The sequence below is a fragment of the Paroedura picta genome, chromosome 2 (assembly GCF_049243985.1).
Source record: "Paroedura picta isolate Pp20150507F chromosome 2, Ppicta_v3.0, whole genome shotgun sequence".
Lineage (NCBI taxonomy): Eukaryota > Metazoa > Chordata > Lepidosauria > Squamata > Gekkonidae > Paroedura > Paroedura picta.
Window position 1 is genome coordinate 115011677 of NC_135370.1, and position 18283 is coordinate 115029959.

General features: G+C 41.6%; 1 protein-coding gene across 2 annotated transcripts in view; it reads left to right on the plus strand.

Annotated features, from left to right (window-relative positions):
• Nucleotides 1–18283, plus strand: part of PRR5L (proline rich 5 like) — a 275462-nt gene that overhangs the window by 167625 nt on the left and 89554 nt on the right. The window contains exon 1 of one of the 2 annotated variants that reach the window (XM_077322185.1): nucleotides 17277–17350. The exons of the other annotated variant lie outside the window; for it this stretch is intronic. The gene's annotated coding sequence lies outside the window, so the exon portion shown is untranslated. Of the gene's footprint in view, nucleotides 1–17276; nucleotides 17351–18283 lie in introns of those variants that run through there. 2 annotated transcript variants of the gene reach the window in all.

Below are 18283 nucleotides of genomic sequence, written 5' to 3' on the forward strand. Positions count from 1 at the left end.
CATGTGGTCCGTCGACTAATTGGAGGTGGCCTGTGAAGGATGCCTTCTCCTCCCCCCCTCCCCAGCCCTTTACAACACACTTCGGGTGTCATTGTCTCCCATCACTCCCAGATGGGACTATCTCGTTGCAGAGAAACAAGCTCAGGGTTCCCATTGATTTGTCATGGTCATGAGTTAAAATTTCCATGAAAATAAAATGTTCCTTATGTTCATTGTTGCGTGTCTGTATCTTATTTTGAAGGGATGTTTAAACATTACCATAGCGACCAGAGTCAGAGAGCGTTAGGGCAGTGGTTGAGAGTAGAGGAGTAAACTACCCCCCCACCAGGCCTCAGTAAAATTGTCAAGCGTTGAGTGGTCCACGGTGATAAAAAAGTTGGGGACCACTGGTCTATTCCATGTGTACAACAAAGTCAGAGTCCAATAGTACCTTTAAGATCAAGAAAGATTTATTCAAGGAGTAAGCTTTTGAGTGCAAGCACTCTTCCTGTATTAAAAGGCTGCGGTATTAGGGAGGTTGGGAATCACTGAGTTACAGCATAAACCCAGGTGGGATCTTTGGGGACTATATGGAGGGACTGTGTGTTACAGGAGCAGGCTCTATAGTTCAGGGAGCCCTCATGAGGAAATCCCTGAGACACATTATGGAAGCAAAAGGGCTTTGAGAAGACAGACGGAAAGGAGTTGTTTTTCTATGCTACAACCACTGCCAGACTAATAATAACATAGAACTGGAAGCAAGAAAATACACTGGGAAATTGGCAAACTGAGGAAGATGGCAAAATTGACAAGCTTCGTAAATACTGCCAGAAAAATTTCAGAAACATTGGAACCTGTGTTTGGTCTTTGTGAAGAAGCAGTTTAATAATGTAGCATATAATGTTATGGTGGAAGTTGTAGCAACCTGATAAACTTTCCTGTATTTCTTTGATTTGGTCTATGTTATCCATGTTAAACAATGAAATGTATAAAACAGAGAAAAAGTGAAGCATTTGTGAATCAGCAGTTTTATAATGTACTATATTAATAAAGTTATGGAAGAATCTGTAGCAACCTGATAATCTTTCCTGTATGTCCTTGACTGGACTATGCTGTTGATGGTAAACAATGAAATGTATAACTATGAAATGTATAAATCAGCAGTTGTGAATGCCAAGCTTGGCTTGGCACCTGGCCAAGCCAACAGTGTTGCTTATTACAACCACTTCAAATTGAAGAGGCACACAATTTGGCTAGTTAACAGCATGACTTGAATGTCTATTGATTTAGAGTTCCTTGCAGTCATGAGGACAGAGCTTCCGCATTTAGCACCTCAATACCATAGACTTTTTGTTAGGTTAGTAATTTGTTCTCATTGATCAAGATTGGGTAGTTTGCAGGGATGGTTCCCTATTGATTGCATAAGTTAATAGATTTCTTTTCTCAAGGACTTGGGCTTCCTGTCAAAGTTTCCCCCCCTCTCCCTACCCCCTCTTGGGCCCCTTAATCTCAGCTTCCTTCTCTGCCCACAGTCATGGGACCTCCCCCCAATAATGTTCCCTTGCAATTAAGTACACAAGGCATGAAGCAGGATCTTCTAGTTCATTTTGATTCAGGATAGGTTAGCCATTAAGACCACTGGGAAGAGTCTTGTTTTAGTCCCATCAGAGTTGGTCAGTCTATAAAGATCAGGTTGCTTTAGAGGTATAGTAGCTTCATGGCTAATTGAAAAGGTACCTTGAGGAGGCAGGAAGCGCAGTTCTCTTGCTCTCTCCTTTCTTTCTGCATGCACTTATCCCCCACTTAAGGCCAGCCCTCTACCATGGTATGGTCTCATCAATACCAAATTCGGATGCTAACCCCAGTGTCATTGGACACAGCTTCTCTATCTGGCTGTTTATTCCTTAGAGTGTTGCCACATTTGGTCTCAGAAGCATTCAGTCCTAAGCTATACAAGGTACTCATTATCCTAGTAATTTTGTTTCTTGGCACCCTTTGAAGTATGTTACCAGGCAATTGGTTGCCTTGCATAGCAAAGTCAGAGCATCACTATGGGATACAGAGTCCTCTTGCAAACTCTCCTGCAGAAGGCCATTGTAAGGAATGGTATCAGCGAAAAAAGCACAGTGCCCTTTTGCAATATTCATTCATGTCAACAGACAACTTGCCAAGAGCTACTGCTATAGCATGGCAGCTCAGAGAATGAGTTGTAATCTGTATTACACAAATCGCTAGTACATGTGTAGCAAAGAGAAAAAGTATCTTGTGGGGTATTAATTACTGTTTAAATGCTATTATTCCTGGTTGATTATGCCCCATATAAGTTGTGCAGGGAGAACACCGAAAATCTGTATTCCAGACACCGAAAATCTGAGCTGATATTACAGGGATTTACAAACTGACTTGTCACAGATCATCCCTACAAAAATGACTACTATTAGAGAACTGCACTCAAAGATGTGGTTAGTGAATTCAAATCTGTATACTTTCCTGTTACATGTATTTCTTTCACACCTTTGTGGAAGAAATGCATAATTCTGATTCAATGTCTCCTACCCCATGTCTTTAATAAGGCAGGGACCTTTGTCCAGGGCTGGATTTACATGAAAAGAAGCCCTAGGCTATTCCACTTATGTGGCCCTTTCACCTCACATTTTTAAGTTTGTAAATTACATGAGAGATAATAAAGTACATCATTACTGTGATATATATATCAATATGTTAAATGAAACATGTTGGGTTGGTACTAACCTTTATAAAAAATGTGGAATATAGGCCCCTCTTGATCTTGAGGCCCGAGGCTGATGCCTAGTTAGCCTATAGGAAAATTCGGCCCTGCCTTTGCCGCTTCAGTCATTAAGCCACTGCATGCTAGATGGACATTCAAAAAGTGCAACTTTTTCCAACACAGATGAGTGGGAAAGATTCATCTGTAGCTGTTAAAGGCACTGTAGGCACATTTGAAAAAAGGAGACAACCCTGATTCATGTCCATACATAGAGAACCTGACTGGTGAATTGCTTATTTTTAATTTATTTGGATGCCACTTTCTTCCAAAGCACCTTACACCATTCTTCCTGCCTCCATTTTGTTCTCACAACCCCCAATGTGAGCTAGGTAAGGTTGACAAATATTGACTGGCCAAAGTCACCCTCTGAGCTTCTGTCACAGAGTGGGGAAATGGTACTAGGCACCCAAACCATTGAGATATACTGCCATGATTATCACAGTGAAATGAGGGTTTTGCCTTCCCAAAATATTTAAATACATTAACTGCAAAAAATGTTAAAAACAATAATAGAACAATTTAGAAATATGTTAACTTGGCTGTATAATAACTTTCTATGCTGGGCACAGTTATTAAAGGCTAGAGACAGGAGGGAAGGATGGAGCACTCATAGAGTTAGAAAGGATTAGTGGAGTGTATTGCTGAAAGGAAGCAAGCCAGCTTGCTGTAGTGGTTAGGAGTGTGGACTTCTAAAATGGCAAACTGGGTTTGAATCTGCACTCCCCCCACGTGCAACTAGCTGGGTGACCTTGGGTTCGTCACATCATAGCACTGATAAAGCTGTTCTGACCGAGCAGTAATATCAGGGCTCTCTCAGCCTCACCTACCTCACAGGGTGTCTGTTGCGGGGAGAGGAAAGGGGAGGCGATTGTAAGCCGCTTTGAGACTCCTTTGGGTAGAGAAAAGCAGCATATAAAGCGGCATATAAGAACCAACTCTTCTTTAAATGATTGTATGCGTCTGAATCACAATATTGCTCTGTCCTAATACTAATAGTTCTCACACAAAGACACTTTGCATTTGTCATAAAGCCATACAGATGTGTAACTATGGCTTCGCTCTTCTGTTGATGGCCATGAATGCCAACAGCGCTAAAATTGTTATATTGTGATCAATTTTGAGAATAATATCTGACACACATACTGCCAGTACTGTAAAGCCTTCGTCCTTGAATTTTTAGGCAAGTGATTTAAATCCACTACAGCAGGAGTAGTCAACCTGTGGTCCTCCAGATGTTCGTGGACTACAATTCCCATGAGCCGCTGCCAGCAAATGCTGGCTGGGCTCATGGGAATTGTAGTCCATGAACATCTGGAGGACCACAGGTTGACTACCCCTGCACTACAGCTTTTTTTTTTAAACAGTAGCCTGAAATTAGACTCCAGACTGTGTTTTTTAAGGCCTGTTTGGGAACCAATGTCAAAAATTGTCCTTTAGCCAAGATAGGGTTGAAGAAAGTCAAGTGCTTTACTCTTTCAGTTGTTGACATTAGAAGTGAGGGCTCCAGGAGTGTTCAGTTCTATGACACCATAGATGTAACATTCCTCAAGTGTGGCCAGATGTCAGAAGTTGGCAGGAATTCAAACCCTTATTTCTGTGTAATTGGGATATGATCCACATAATATCATAATCAAGTCGGCTCTAAAAGAATGGCTTCCATCCAGTACAAAACACCAGCTTTTCCCAATGGTGTAAAACTTCTTAAGTAGTTCTTTTCCGTTTATGAATGGCCATGTGGTGTTTCTTAAAGACAAGAGATCACAGACAGGAAAATATATTGAGATGCACTTTCCATGTCTTCAAGTGGCTAAGATGTTCCAGGGGCAGTGCACTGTGTTTACCTGAGCTGATTCCCTGTGGAGGATAAAACACTCCGCCATGCAGTAGATCTGCTACCCTACATCAGAGCATAAGACAGATAGAGAGATCCTGTACTCCATAATATACTGACTGCAGTATTTCTCTGCTTTTCTCTGTTACAGTATCTGCATGTACTATTGTTATTGGGGCTATTTTTCTTGCAGATTGTATGCTAAACTCAGAACTTCCCTAATAGTTCTGTCCTTCGTACTGGACATGGAATTGGGGTCACTGAGGGTGGGCAAGTAGTTGTGAGTTTTCTGAATTCTGAAGGGGTTTGGACTAGATGATCCTGGAGATCCCTTCCAACTCTATGATTCTATGTTGATTACCATTTTATAAACATTCTTTTGGGTAATGATAGAAAGGATACAGAAGCTTCTGCTCATATATTTTAGCAGCTGCAAGCATTTAAAAATTTCAGCTTTAATATGCAAAAGGTCGAAAGCATTAGATGTAATTCTATATGCAATAACTCTTTTTATATTCAAGTATTTTATATACCATCATAGTTTTATAGCCTCCTTGAGTAACAGCAGCCACATTTGAGAATCCAATAGTCAATGTTCATTTTGGACATTTTACTTGAATGGACTGAACAATTATCTTATATTATGTATTTTTATATGCAGTTGTTGTTTTATTGTTGTAATCTACCGCGAGTCTCCAGGAAAGGGCTGAATAGAATCCAAATAAAATAAAAATGAAGCTAAAAAACTAAAGCAATCTATTTGTGCACTATAACAGTCATTCACGAAATTTTCCTAGCTTAGACAAAACAATCCAGTTTCAAATTACTTTTACTGTGTCTTGTAATTGTGGAATATTAAACAATATGTGGACAGAGCTTGGCTCTTCCTGGCATCTAAATGCACCTTATGATTTCAAGCAAATGGGGACTTTGGGGGGTACAGGGAGAGGCGATACTGTAATCAAATATATTCTTTCCTTGTTCTTTCCAAATCTATGTAAAATAAAAAATGATATTAAAAAATAAATGCACCTTATGATTTAAGGTGTAACAGGCACTTCATAAACTTCATGCAGGAAAACATTTGTTTAATGGCAGCCGGTGTGCTTTGTCCTCCTCCATGCACGATGAGTGAGTGCACAACAATGCACACACACACCCCTTGCTTGGGTGATTTGAGTGCCATGGGAATCAAGGGATGGGGGGGGGGCATTTTTAATTTTTCTTTATTTTGATTGTGTTACAACTCAAGTCCGTTATTAGTTCACCACCACCCCCCTTGCTTGCCTGGACTACAGCCAAAGAGCTGTACAAAGGGACAAAGTGCACCACTGAACTCTGCCGCTCTTTGCCTCCATTGCCTGAGCCACAGGTATCCACTTGCCTTTTACCCCAGTGGAGGCAGTGGTGTTGGCATCCAGGAAGAGATGCAAGCACAAGCTGACAGGAGACACATTCTGCCCCGTTACACTCGGATATTTGCCTTAGCTGACTAAGGTGCCTCTTGCTTTTTTTTATTTTTTAATTTTTATTATATAAAGCGTTTACAGAAAAATGAAATAAGACAAGAATGACCAGCTAGTAAAATAGTTATTGATACATATGAGAATATAGTCTGATATTATCTTAAGAAGTATATAGTCAGTTCCCATCGCATATTAACCCTAACCTAACAGTTACTGCTGTCTTTCTTAAGAAAGTCCAGGTAATTGCTCCACTGTTCGTCATATTCTTCTTATTAACCATGTTAGTGAGTCTTGCCATTTTTGCTATGTCCGCTAATTTGTCTAGCCATGTAGAAATAGTTGGAGTCTCAGTCACCTTCCAGTGCTTCGCCCACACCAACCGTGCCGCCGTAGTTGCATGGAAGAAGAGGATTCTAGAAGAACTTGGTAAAGCACTTGGATGAAAACTTAGCAACATAGATTCAGGCTTCATGGATACCGCATTTTAAATATTTCCTGTAACACCATATGTATTTTGGCCCAATACTTTCTCACAATTCCACCACATATGATAAAAGGAACCTATTGCTTTATTACATTTCCAACATTTATTATCAAACCTATCTGAGATTCTTGCAATGACCTTTGGGGTAATATACCACCTATAAAACATCTTATACCAGTTTTCTCTTAAAATCTGACTGTTTGTTTAGGAATTTTAATCCATGCTCGTTCCCATTCCTCCATAGCAATTATAGAACCCAAATTTTGCATCCACTTAATCATACAGTTCTTAACTTGTTCTGACTCTGTTTCATATTTCAAAAGTAGTTTATAGATCTGGCCCTGTAGGTGCGGTTTTTTGAGCAATAACATGTTTTCGAAATCGCTAAGAGGCGTGTTTTTGTCCACATGGATCTCAAAGTCTGTTTTTAATCTAGATTTCAATTGATTATACTCCATCCATTGTAGCTCATATCCTTCTTTGTTTAATACTTGCAAGCTCTTGAGCTCACCCGTTCTCGTTAGCAAGTCCTTGTACATTGGACATGTTATTCTTTTTTGCTGCTGTCTGGAAAAATACGCCTCTATTGGCGATTTTAGTAGGTATGATGGAGAGCAAAGTTTGTATTTGTTCCAGATCTTTAAGAGAGATCTTGTCCAAAAGTTGAACTTGGGTTTTTCCTTTCCTTTTATTTTCAAGGAGGGCCAGAGCATTTCATGGAGACTGTACTTACTATCCGCCTTTTCCAACACCAAGTCTCTTGTCATTGGGTCAATTATCCAATCTCCCACTGCTGTCAGTGTTGCCGCATGTAGATATAATTTTAGATTTGGGACGCCCTGTCCCCCTCTCTTCTTGTCATCTTGTAAGATTTTAAAGGCAATTCTTGGCCTCTTATAGTTCCAGATGAACATTTATTTCAGACTGCCATTTGTTCACCGTGGAGTCATTGATATCTATTGGTAGGACTTGAAAAAGAAAGTTGAATTTCGGTTTCATTTTCACTGTGGCCTTTCTCACTGACCACGAAAGGTTCAAACTGTTCCACTTCTCTTGCTTTTGAGTCTGCCCCCCTTCCCTGGTGACCCTAAGAGGGGAGGAGCATTTTATTTATTTTGATTGTGTTATCGTGCATGCTCAGACTAAGAAAGGGGGGGGAGGCAGGATGGGAGGTGGAACTGCCTATTTTCCTGACAGAACTGCAAAACATATGCCATGAATGGAGTCCTGACCAGTGATGGAGAAACCCACAGATGCAGAATTCCAGGTGCAAATTCAGAGTCTGCATTCAGAATCCAATATGGTAAGAATGTGTGGTCAAATCACAACTGTGTAAACAGTCACAGTGATGACTCCCCATTGTGTAGTCATTGTCATTGCAAATGCAGATGCTTTTGTAGTACCAGCACAGCTGTCTCATGGGATATTTGCCATACTCTCCTCAATTGTCTCTTTGCCCCTGGCAGTGAGAGGAATGATGAATGCAAGGAGATCATGGTAATAATTGTGCCACTATTTGTGGGAGACTTTTAACATGTGACTTTGCCATCTAGGGGGCATGAAAACTTGTGATCTTTCAGAAACGTTTGTAGCAAAGCTGGTTTGGGAAAGATTATACTAAAGCAATGAAAAACAGGGAAGTGGATAATGTTGTATGTGAATATGCCCCCCCCCCAAAAAAAAACAACTACCAGTGCTCTGGTAGAGAAGCCAAGGTGGAGCAAAACAGCTCTTTGGATGCAGCCTGAGAAGGAATCTGACCCCAGGTGTTTACAACTTATACCTGGTATACTAAGTACCACCCTATGCCTACTCTCTTATTTTATGCAAATAATATTAGACTTTATTTTTTTTAATTCACATGTATACTTATAATTCTATTAGATTCAACCATTCAAATGCTTTGGAAACCTTAATATCTACAATTCTAATAGCACAACTTTTTCCTAAAGGCTAAAAACACCGTTGGGTCAATTAAGCAGCCAACTGAGCTTGACTTGGGAAAAACTGGTATAACAGCCTCTGATCAGTGGAAATGTTTCCATTTAATAAAAAGTAAATGGAATTAGATTTCTGTTTGCCTGGGAACCTTTTTTTATTGCACTCAGTGAAACTGGTGAATTAGAGAACTGAAGAAATACCTGAGAAGGAAAAATTGAACTGGGAATCAAAAGCAAAACGAAATCCTGTCCTTTAAAACGTTCAGGGCAACTATAAGCAATAGTTAAAAACAAAACAACATTTATCGTTCAAATTAAAATCCAAAGTGATCAAATTTACTTCATGATAAAACAACTCAACAAGAAATTTACCTCATAACAGAACAAACACCATTTCTCAATTTTCAGTTTTCTCTGCTAATAGTTATAATAGGTAACTTCACCTTGGACTCCAGAAATGGGCAAATAGACATTTAAAATAGTCCTGGAGCAAGCTGAGCTAAGAGTCCCAGTGGCACTAACAGGAGGCCATTCCATTCTGACTCAGGCCATAGTGACAATGACAAGTATGTAATAAACTGTTTGGAAAGGGACAATTTTGGGGATGCACATTCTAGCCACCATCATTCGATTTTTGTTTCTCAATAATGGCAGAATTGTTGTACTTTTGGAGACTGTCCCTTGTTGCCTGAAGAAATAGAATTCCTGTCAAAATCGTCATCACTGTGATGGCCTGTGATTTGGGACTGGCAGCCTGGGAGGTCAAGGAAGAGGCGGAAGTGGTCGGGGATGACACACAACCTACTTGATTTGTCCTCTGGGGTGGGTGACACTCCCAAAAGCAAATCAGGTATGCTGTGAGTCATATGGGTATATCCTTCTTTCATCTTTATTATGTTTTATGATGATGTGATGATGATAAGCAAAGCAGATTTTTTTTCCTACTTGAGAGCTTGACGTAGTAATTAAGAGCAGTGGCCTCTAATCTGGAGAGCCAGGTTTGATTCCCTACTGCTCCACATGCACCCAGTTGGGTTACCTTGGGCCATTCACAGTTCTCTCTCAGAGTACACTGGTCACTGTCTGAGATCTTCAGGTAATTTTTATCTGCTTGGTAAACACTCACAGTTATTTAAAGGCGTTAATATTCTTTTGTCCTGATCAGAACAGTAAGACAACAGGATTAAAAAAAAACAATGGCATCCTCCTTTGAATCCTTTCAGCTATCCACAATTATTTGTTACCTTGTCAGACACAGATTTTGCCACTAGGTGTCACTAGCCCGCCCACATGTGTGACATACATACTCCTGTAATTGATCCAAGTTTGGAATAAACACCTTGAATTTTAGGAAAATTTGATAAAATGTTGATCTTGGACTATAAAAAACAGATCTGAGCCACCATCAATTTTCATTCCTTTTGCTTTAAAAAGATAGTTTAAAATGAATTTAAACTAAGCACAAAGAAATTGAGGGTCAACTCTAGCATTACACAAATATGTCAGGATCATCTTAGATGTAATGGGGAAATTTAGAATTCTTTTAAAATGTTAAAGCAACAGCTGGATAAGCAAGTGTAATCCTTTCATCCTCTGCTGTTTCTCAGTCTAAATCACACCCTCCCCTTCCCAACCTTCTCAGTGTTGTGGTGATGGTGGGGGGTATGATGAAGATGTTATCCATTCAGTTGTGTCCGACCCTTGGCGATTCTATAGGAAAGTCTTTGCCATGTGTCCCTGTCTCTGAATGCTTCTTTTAATTGGTTCATGGTAATCCCTGTGTTGGCTTTGATCGTGTCGAGCCAGTGGATCCTTTGGCGACCACATTTCCTTTTGCTGCTGACCATGCCAAGAATTCATGATTTTTTCTGGTTACTTTGATCGCATGATGTGTGGGGAGTATACCTATGCCTGAATGCTGAAAAAGGTGTGTAGATGGCAGAGTGATAGTGATCACAGATTACTCATATTGCACCTTTTTCAAGATTTACTTTCCCACAGAAGAACATGGGCTTACTTCTGAGTAGACTTTGTCCCCTATGCATACCATCAATGACCAACACCTTGTTTGTTTTTTGCTGTTATAATAATTTTATATCTTGTGGGCACCCTTTGGGTTTCCTGGCAGAACCAAATTGTCTCTGAGCAGTTGATCTTGCAGCTGTAGAGAATAAAGGTAATTTTTTTAATAGGCATAAAACAAATTCTAGTTCTAGTTCCAGTTCTAGTTGGTATGTTATTGTTGTTATATTGTTATATTGATACTGATACTGTTCCATGTAAATGTTCTGAAATGTTTTCTGTAAACCGCCCAGAGCCGAAGGGAAGAGCGGTATAAAAATATAAATAAATAAATAAAATCAGCCCAAGGTCAGTATTTGCCGTTGGTAATGTCTGAGTTGAATTGTGTGATGTGAGGATGTTCTTCTGACAGGATGCTGAACTAGATGGCTTTTTGTTTCCTTCCAATGTTTTGAAGGAGCTGAAGGAAGGGACTTCAGATTTATTTTAACGTTGTTGTTGTTGACTACCAGGCTGTTTTAGCAAACAAGACACGGAAAATGGGCGTGTATGCTGTTAATGCAGTTGTCAAATAGTGAGAAGTCCTATTGATTTCAACAAAAGGGTATTTAGCATATTTACCATTTCCAGTTATCTACAAGACTAGAGGCAAAGCCCATTGTATGCGAAAATACAATGGGCGCTAGCCTTTCCCTGCAGGGAGCCGCGGCTGGCGGGGGCTCCCTTGGCCGGCGGGCTGACGTGGCGAGAGGCGCAACTGCCAGGGGCTCTCTTGGCTGCCGGGCTGACGCGGCGAGAGGCGCTTTGCGCCTCTCGCTGCGTCAGGCCGCCGGGCAGGGAGCAACTGCGAGCCGCGCTCTGCGTGGCTCGCAGTTGCTCCCTTGTTGGCAGGGCGGGAATCGGCCAGGCCAATTGGCCCGGCCAATGGTCTGTCCAGAGGAAGGGGCCAATCGGCACCCTTCCTCATCCCAGACAGAGCCCGCCCTAACTCCTCCCCCTAAGCCCTTACAGTTTTATTCAGTCCGCGGCGCCGCAGGCTGTGTAAAGATTGGTCTTCCAAGTGCCTATAGTTTTCAGGTTAGTACAATCTACTGGTTGTTTCCCTGTTTAAGCTAGTTCACCAGGCAGCTTTTTCTGTAGAAGCTTTCAGCCTATGGAATGGGCCCAATGAGAGAGTGATGCAATGTGTGTATATGTATGTGTGAATGCACACTGTTTCAGATGGTTCTAGATTTGCAGCCAGGCCAGTGTTATTTGCTAGATTGTGTACTAGGTTGTAAGCTGCAGACAAGGGAAGGGGAAGGGTTGAATGCTGTAGGTTTTTACATTTGGAATTGTAAACTGCCTTGAGCCACAAGGAGAATGAAGGTTATTAATATTTTAAAAGTTGAATAATAAGCTGATTGAACTCCATGGAACATCTTGCTCCCATCTTGAGATCACCAAACTGGTCATCAGTTTGTTTCTGGGTTTATTTCTAAATGCTCATTCTTTTCACTCCAGCTCTTCAAAATATGGAACCCACATACTGAAGGCCTGTTTCATGTTATGAATACTTACAGCAATTCTGATTTTCCTGGCAGCTTTTTCTTTCCATCCCTCCTGCAAATGAAAACTTCCCCTGCTTGTTTAAAGAACTCTTTACCTTCAGATTTAAAGACAAGTTAACTCAGTTTTCTTCTGAACATAAATGCACCCTAAATGATGACCGTTCAGCCAACCAAGATACGACACCTCCAGTTTTAGGAGTTCTTTTGGCCAGACACTTCACCCACAGCATTCCACATACATTCAGGATTTCCAACTGCAGCACGGAAAGTTCCTGGAAATTTGGGAGCAGAGCCTGGGGAGGGAGGCAGCTCAACATGGAGTAATTCTATAGAATCTACCCTCCAAATATGGCATTTTCCTAGGGGATGTGTTCTCCATAGTCTGGCAATTGGCTGCAATTCCAGAAGTACTGCAGGCTATATCTGGATGAGGACAGCTTTATCAATTATTGTTCCTTCAAATGATACTCTCAATTAATGAACCTTTCCTCAGTAACATTAGTTTGAAGTATCTGAGCCAGACTTAAAAATCCACTGTTGTCTTTGCAGTAATCAGGCCCCTTCTCCTCAAAACAGCCACTGGAGTTTTCCATAAACTTCCTTTTTCTTTTCCTACTTTCTCCCTTCTGAATGTATGCTGCTGTGACTCTGTGCAGTCAAACTGGGTGACGGGGATGTTGCATAACTCAAAGAAGGGCTAGTCACCCTACCTGTTATCATAGCCCTTGCTAGTAATTACCTCCATCCTATGGAAGGGTCTTCCTGAGAATGTCAGGAAGGCATCTCCCTTTCTATCCTTCAGGACAGTGTGTACAGCCAATCTGGTCAGGATGGCATTTGAGAGTGCTTAATAGGAATAGTGATATTTTCTTCTTCTGACCGTGGTTTTTAGTTTTAATTGTCTGGGTTTATTTCTTCTTTATGGCTTTTTGGTTTTTGCAATGAGGCTTTTGAGAGAAAAACAAGCTACAAATATTTTAAATCCATAGAAAGAAACTCATAACAGTGTTTTGCTTGGGCTGGACATAGTGTGAGTATTTGTGAAAAATATTTGGGGAGATGTATGAACTGTGTGTATCTATAAATGCATGAGAGAGGACTTTTCTGTACTGTCGCCATTATTATGGATCCAGTTAGACTTTACCCTTTCGGAGACCACAATGTTTCCTCAAAAGCCTATTACTGAAAAGAGCTGGTTCATTCCAGTGTGATGACTAAAGTGCACACATCTATTCACCTTGTAACACAGAAAACTAATTATTTTTACAAAGGCTTTAGCATGTGTTCACCCCAAACATTAGGAAACAAACAGACCAAATCCATCCTCCAAATCTTTCCTGGCCTCTGACCAAACAGACACATTTGAAATATGACACCAGATGAAACAATTCCCTTTTTACCCTCAAAGGAAGCCGCTCTAGCGGATTACACCAGATGTTCTTGAGGATGTTGCCTCCTTAACTGAACAGTCTATTACATAGCAGATGAAGCTTGTTTAGCAAAAATAATACAGTCATTTTCTTCTGACTGGATAGTAGTAACCACCATGTACCAATTCATTATCTATCCAAATCAGGAATATTATCATAATGAGTAACAGCAGCTGCCTGTGTTCTTACAAAAAAGCCATGATGATTCAGGGGCACCAGGAATGCCCATCAGGATGGTGTAGCTGTAGGAAGGACTGGAAAGATGTGTGGGATGGAGGCCAGAATGTTACTGGGGTAGGATAAGGGTCAGATTAGATAGGAATGTAGGAGACATTTCAGCCAGTCAAACCATGCTTGACTCATGAGCTTTCCTGAGGCAAGTCACCGTGGGCCTTAGGTGAGCAGCCAAGGGCTAAATGTCTGACAGTTCCCGCTGCTGCCACCTGGCCTGTTGACAGACACTACCAAGAGGCACAGAATAAGCCAGTTTTCTCTACCTGAAGGAGTATCAAAGCAGTTTACAATTGCCTTCCCTTTCCTCTCCTCACAACAGACACCCTGTGAAGTGGGTGAGGCTGAGAGAGCCCTGATATTCCTGCTCGATCAGTGCTGTGGTGAGCCCAAGGTCACCCAGCTGTATGTGGCTGAGCGCAGATTCAAACCTGGCTCGCTAGATTAGAAGTCCGCACTCCTAACCACTACACCAAGCTGTAGTGACTCAGAAGCAGAGCAGAGTGCTATCTCAGTTGGGTGGGCTTATTCACATCCTTTGCCTTGTGGAAGAAGCATCGTGGAATGCAGTGTGTGACACCATTCTTCATTTTTCTTTCTTTCCTAGCCATAATCACGGATAAGTTTCCTTAGGATATGCAGGGAAGCAATGAGACCGTGTGAAGTGCATTGTGCCTTCTTTTAAGGGAGAGAAAAAAGGCTGGTGCCTACAATGAGACCGTTTCTGCATGATGAATCTGCTCCTGGACAGCCTTTGGTTGCCGGCAGGTTTTAGAACCGCCTCCACATGATGTTGCCTGCATCCTGAGGCTGTCCAGGGGCTGGCTTGAGTTTTGTTCAGATTTGCCTTGCAATGTGGGAAATCACAAAAAGTGGAATTGGCACTTTTTTTCTTGCATCCCATCGGTGAGCAACCAGAGGCAACCCCATATGGAGTGGGAAATGTGTTACAGTCTTGGCAGCATTGCCCGCCCTCACACCCACCTCCCTCTTCCTGGTTCCTGACCACAGATTTAAAAAAAATTGTGCCATATGCACAGGAACACATACATATACCTGCATACATGTGAAATGGCAAACTAAAAAGTAATTTTAAAATTACACTGGTACACAAAGTGAACATTTATACATTCCAGTGTAAATCAAATGAATTTACAGACATCTTCTCACTTAAGGGCACATGTATAAAGTGGGAGTGGGCAGCAGCAACCAGTTAGAAACATTTATTCATTTCAGTTTTGTGGGGAGACGATGAATGGGTAGGGAGGGGGATTTTAAGTGGGAGACCTTTCACTGCTAAGAGGGGATTGCCACTGATGATTGATGGGATGAGGAACAGTAAGTTAAGTTCACTTTGCTCTCCTGCCTTCTCCTCCGCCTCCTATGGAGGGGAAAAGGCACAACCTGGTGGCTGAAAAACACAGGACGAGTGTCCTGTTTGGAGGGCCGCAAGTGCAAGGTTTACAATCCTGCTTTTGTGAGCCGGAGACCATGTGCATTTTGCCCCTCCTTGGGGAAATGGTCTGAAGGTATAGGGAGGGGGAAAGTGAAAATGATTCCGAGAGCTGGACAGGAGCAGCAAAGTCGCAAATCATTTACTGTTTGCAAAGTCAGCCTGAGACTCGTGGATCTTGTGAAACCGGGTCTGAGGACTTCAGGTGGGTATTTGTCTATTCTAGCCATTAAAGATCAACAGAAAAGGTTTTTAAAAAGCACTGAAAAATGCTTGTGAAATTCTTGAACAATGAAAAGGAGACTTCATGCTGTTTTTGTGTCCAGAGCACAAATTCTTTCATTGCCTGGACAAAATTCTCTCTCACACACACACGCACACACGCACACACACCAGTGCCAGGGCAATAAACAGCCCTGTTCGTTTGTTAAATGTTTTGCATACCTGCCTAGGAATTCAGCATTTAAAGCAGACCTTTGAAACAGAACAGTGTTTTCAATAAAAGAGTCTTGGGACACCTTAAGGGCAAATTAATTTCTTGTGGCACAAGCTTGCATGAGCCATAGCCACTGCATTAAATTTTGCATTCACTGCCAGTTAAATATATCTGGATCACAGAAACTTATGCCATGATAAGTTCCTAATGTGGCATAAAATATGTTGCTGTCTTGGAATCAAGAGCCAACCAAACCCCATCCCCCCCCCCAAAAAAAAAAAAAAACTATCTCACAGTATGAAGCAGGGAGAGAAGATTCCTTGGGATGTTGCATTTTTGTTTTTTCTCTGGCTGGTACATTGAGCAAAGAAACTGATTTCATTCCTAGTTCTCACAATGAGGGTATTATACTCTGGATGTGGAATCAAAACAGTATTCAACAAAGAGAATCTTGTCATCCAGAGCCACGGCTCAAATGGAGGCTGATCTCAAGGCACAGTCAGTCATAACACAGAAGTAAATGTAGGTACAGAAGTTGTCTTTGCCACCCAATTCCCTGCAGGGCTGAAACTCCCATTATTTTACCAGGAGTGTATTGTTCTCATGGCTCATTCCCTCCAGCATTTGCAAGGCCAGTGAGGTACAAAGGTTTGTATATCAAGTGCATATGAGATTCCTCATGTGGCATACAAATGAGCAACTTTAGTTCAGTCCTCTTTGAATATATTTCTCCAGACAATAAGGCAAACTAGAAAGAACAAATGCCGTTTGACAATAGAAGACATTGAAAGTAATGCAAAAGGTTTTGTGCAAAGGAAGTGCTGTGTCCACATCTTATGGAAAAATAGATTGCACGATCATTGAGGAATATATGCACTTCAGCACACACATAATAAAGACTCTTCTTTTTGCTGATGCAGGCATTTCAATGAGCATAAAATGTTATGGATCAGCATCACGTGCCATTTCATTTAGCTCAGGAAAACCAAGTCTGCAGTCATTTTCTCCTTTCTTCCTGCTAGGAAATGTAAAAATAGCAATAGTCTCACCCCGTTTTCTACAACTGAAAGTGAGCAAATATGTGTAGCCATCTCTCTTCCAAACAAATGCTCAGGTTGAAGCCTAGATATTCTCTCTCTCTCTCTCTCTTACACACACACACACGCGCGCGCCATCATCTACACATGTGAATAACATAGCTGCAACATATGAGAAAAGGCCAATGTCTCCCTGGCCTTGTTTCCCCTGTAGAAAGTTCCTGAGACCCTGAAGAGTTGCTGTTGGTGAACCAATAGACCATGTCAGCTTCAGGTGCCTTCATATCTTGCTCTATTTAATTCTACATATAGAATGCTGCTGGTCTTTGAGTTTCTCTTTCCCCTTTCCCACCATGCAGAAAAGTCTTTTAAGCAAAGCTTCCTATCATAACTCTCTCTACTATCTTCAGCTTACAACATCTACAGGAAAGCATAGCCTGTGTGATTAGTTGGAACAGAATCAATGCCCTCAGAGAGAGGACAGGATACAGGAGGACTATATTACAACTTGGGTTTCCTGGATGGAAGTCCGGTCAAGCAGGGAGGCATGCATTCTTCCGGGGCTATTGTTCATTCCCAGACTGGAGCCTGGCCTTTCTTATTTACTTATCCGGATGGACCATCTGCTTGCATGCTAATTTTTGTTTATTCCGTAAACCAGGCTTTGGGTTTCTTGATGGCCCTGGAAGGGTTTCCCGGATAGGTGAGAATTAACTAATTTTTAATATATTTTAAAAACATGTTAAATATTTATAGGGTGATATGATGTATATGGTCATGTTGATCCAACCACCCCCTCTGAAAATGGCCCATGATGGGCCAAAGGGAGTGGAAGGGAGAGGCTTAGTGGGGGAGGCAGGTACACAGCTATGCTTCCCAACCATGTTCTGCATGATTGTACCATTTCTGGGGTTTCTCAAGGCCTGGAGAATGTTTCAGTGGTAAAAAAGTTTAGAAAGGTTGCTTTTAACAATGGCATCTCATTGTGATGGTACTGCATGCACTCTATCTGAACAATTCTGTTTTACATCGTTTCCAAACTGTTAGAAATTTGTGAGCTTTCCTGACCTCCTCAGGCAGCCCATTTCACAAGGTAGGGTCTACAGGGCTGCATATTAAGGAGTGGGGAATCAAGCCATTTCTCCAGATCAGAAGCTCTTAACTACTACACCAAGCTGGCTCTCAGTCACAAATGAATCACAAAGGCACATCATGTTCCTGTGGGGTTTATGGTAACAGTGATGTCGACATAGTAGCTTGATGTTCTGAGGGCAGAAGCATTCCATGTAATACTTTTTTAACATAAAAAGGATCACAGATCAGTATCATTGTATGTTTTGGAGAAGTTCCCTACTAAAGTCTTTGTGTCCCTAATCTATATACATAAAATTGTGACCATACCCCCTGACAAAATGCTGAAGGTTCCGAAGCCTCCTATTGGTGGAATCCCCCCACCCCACCCCAATTGCTGCTTGTGCTCAGGAATCCCATTCCCTTCAGGTCTGCTGTGAAGGAAGCCTCTAACAGACCCTGACTGAGGGGAGGGACACGATTCCGAGAGCAACACAGGGGAGTCTGTGGACATGTGTGTGCATTCCTTCTCCCTAACTGTTGGTGACAGGGAAGCCACAGAAAA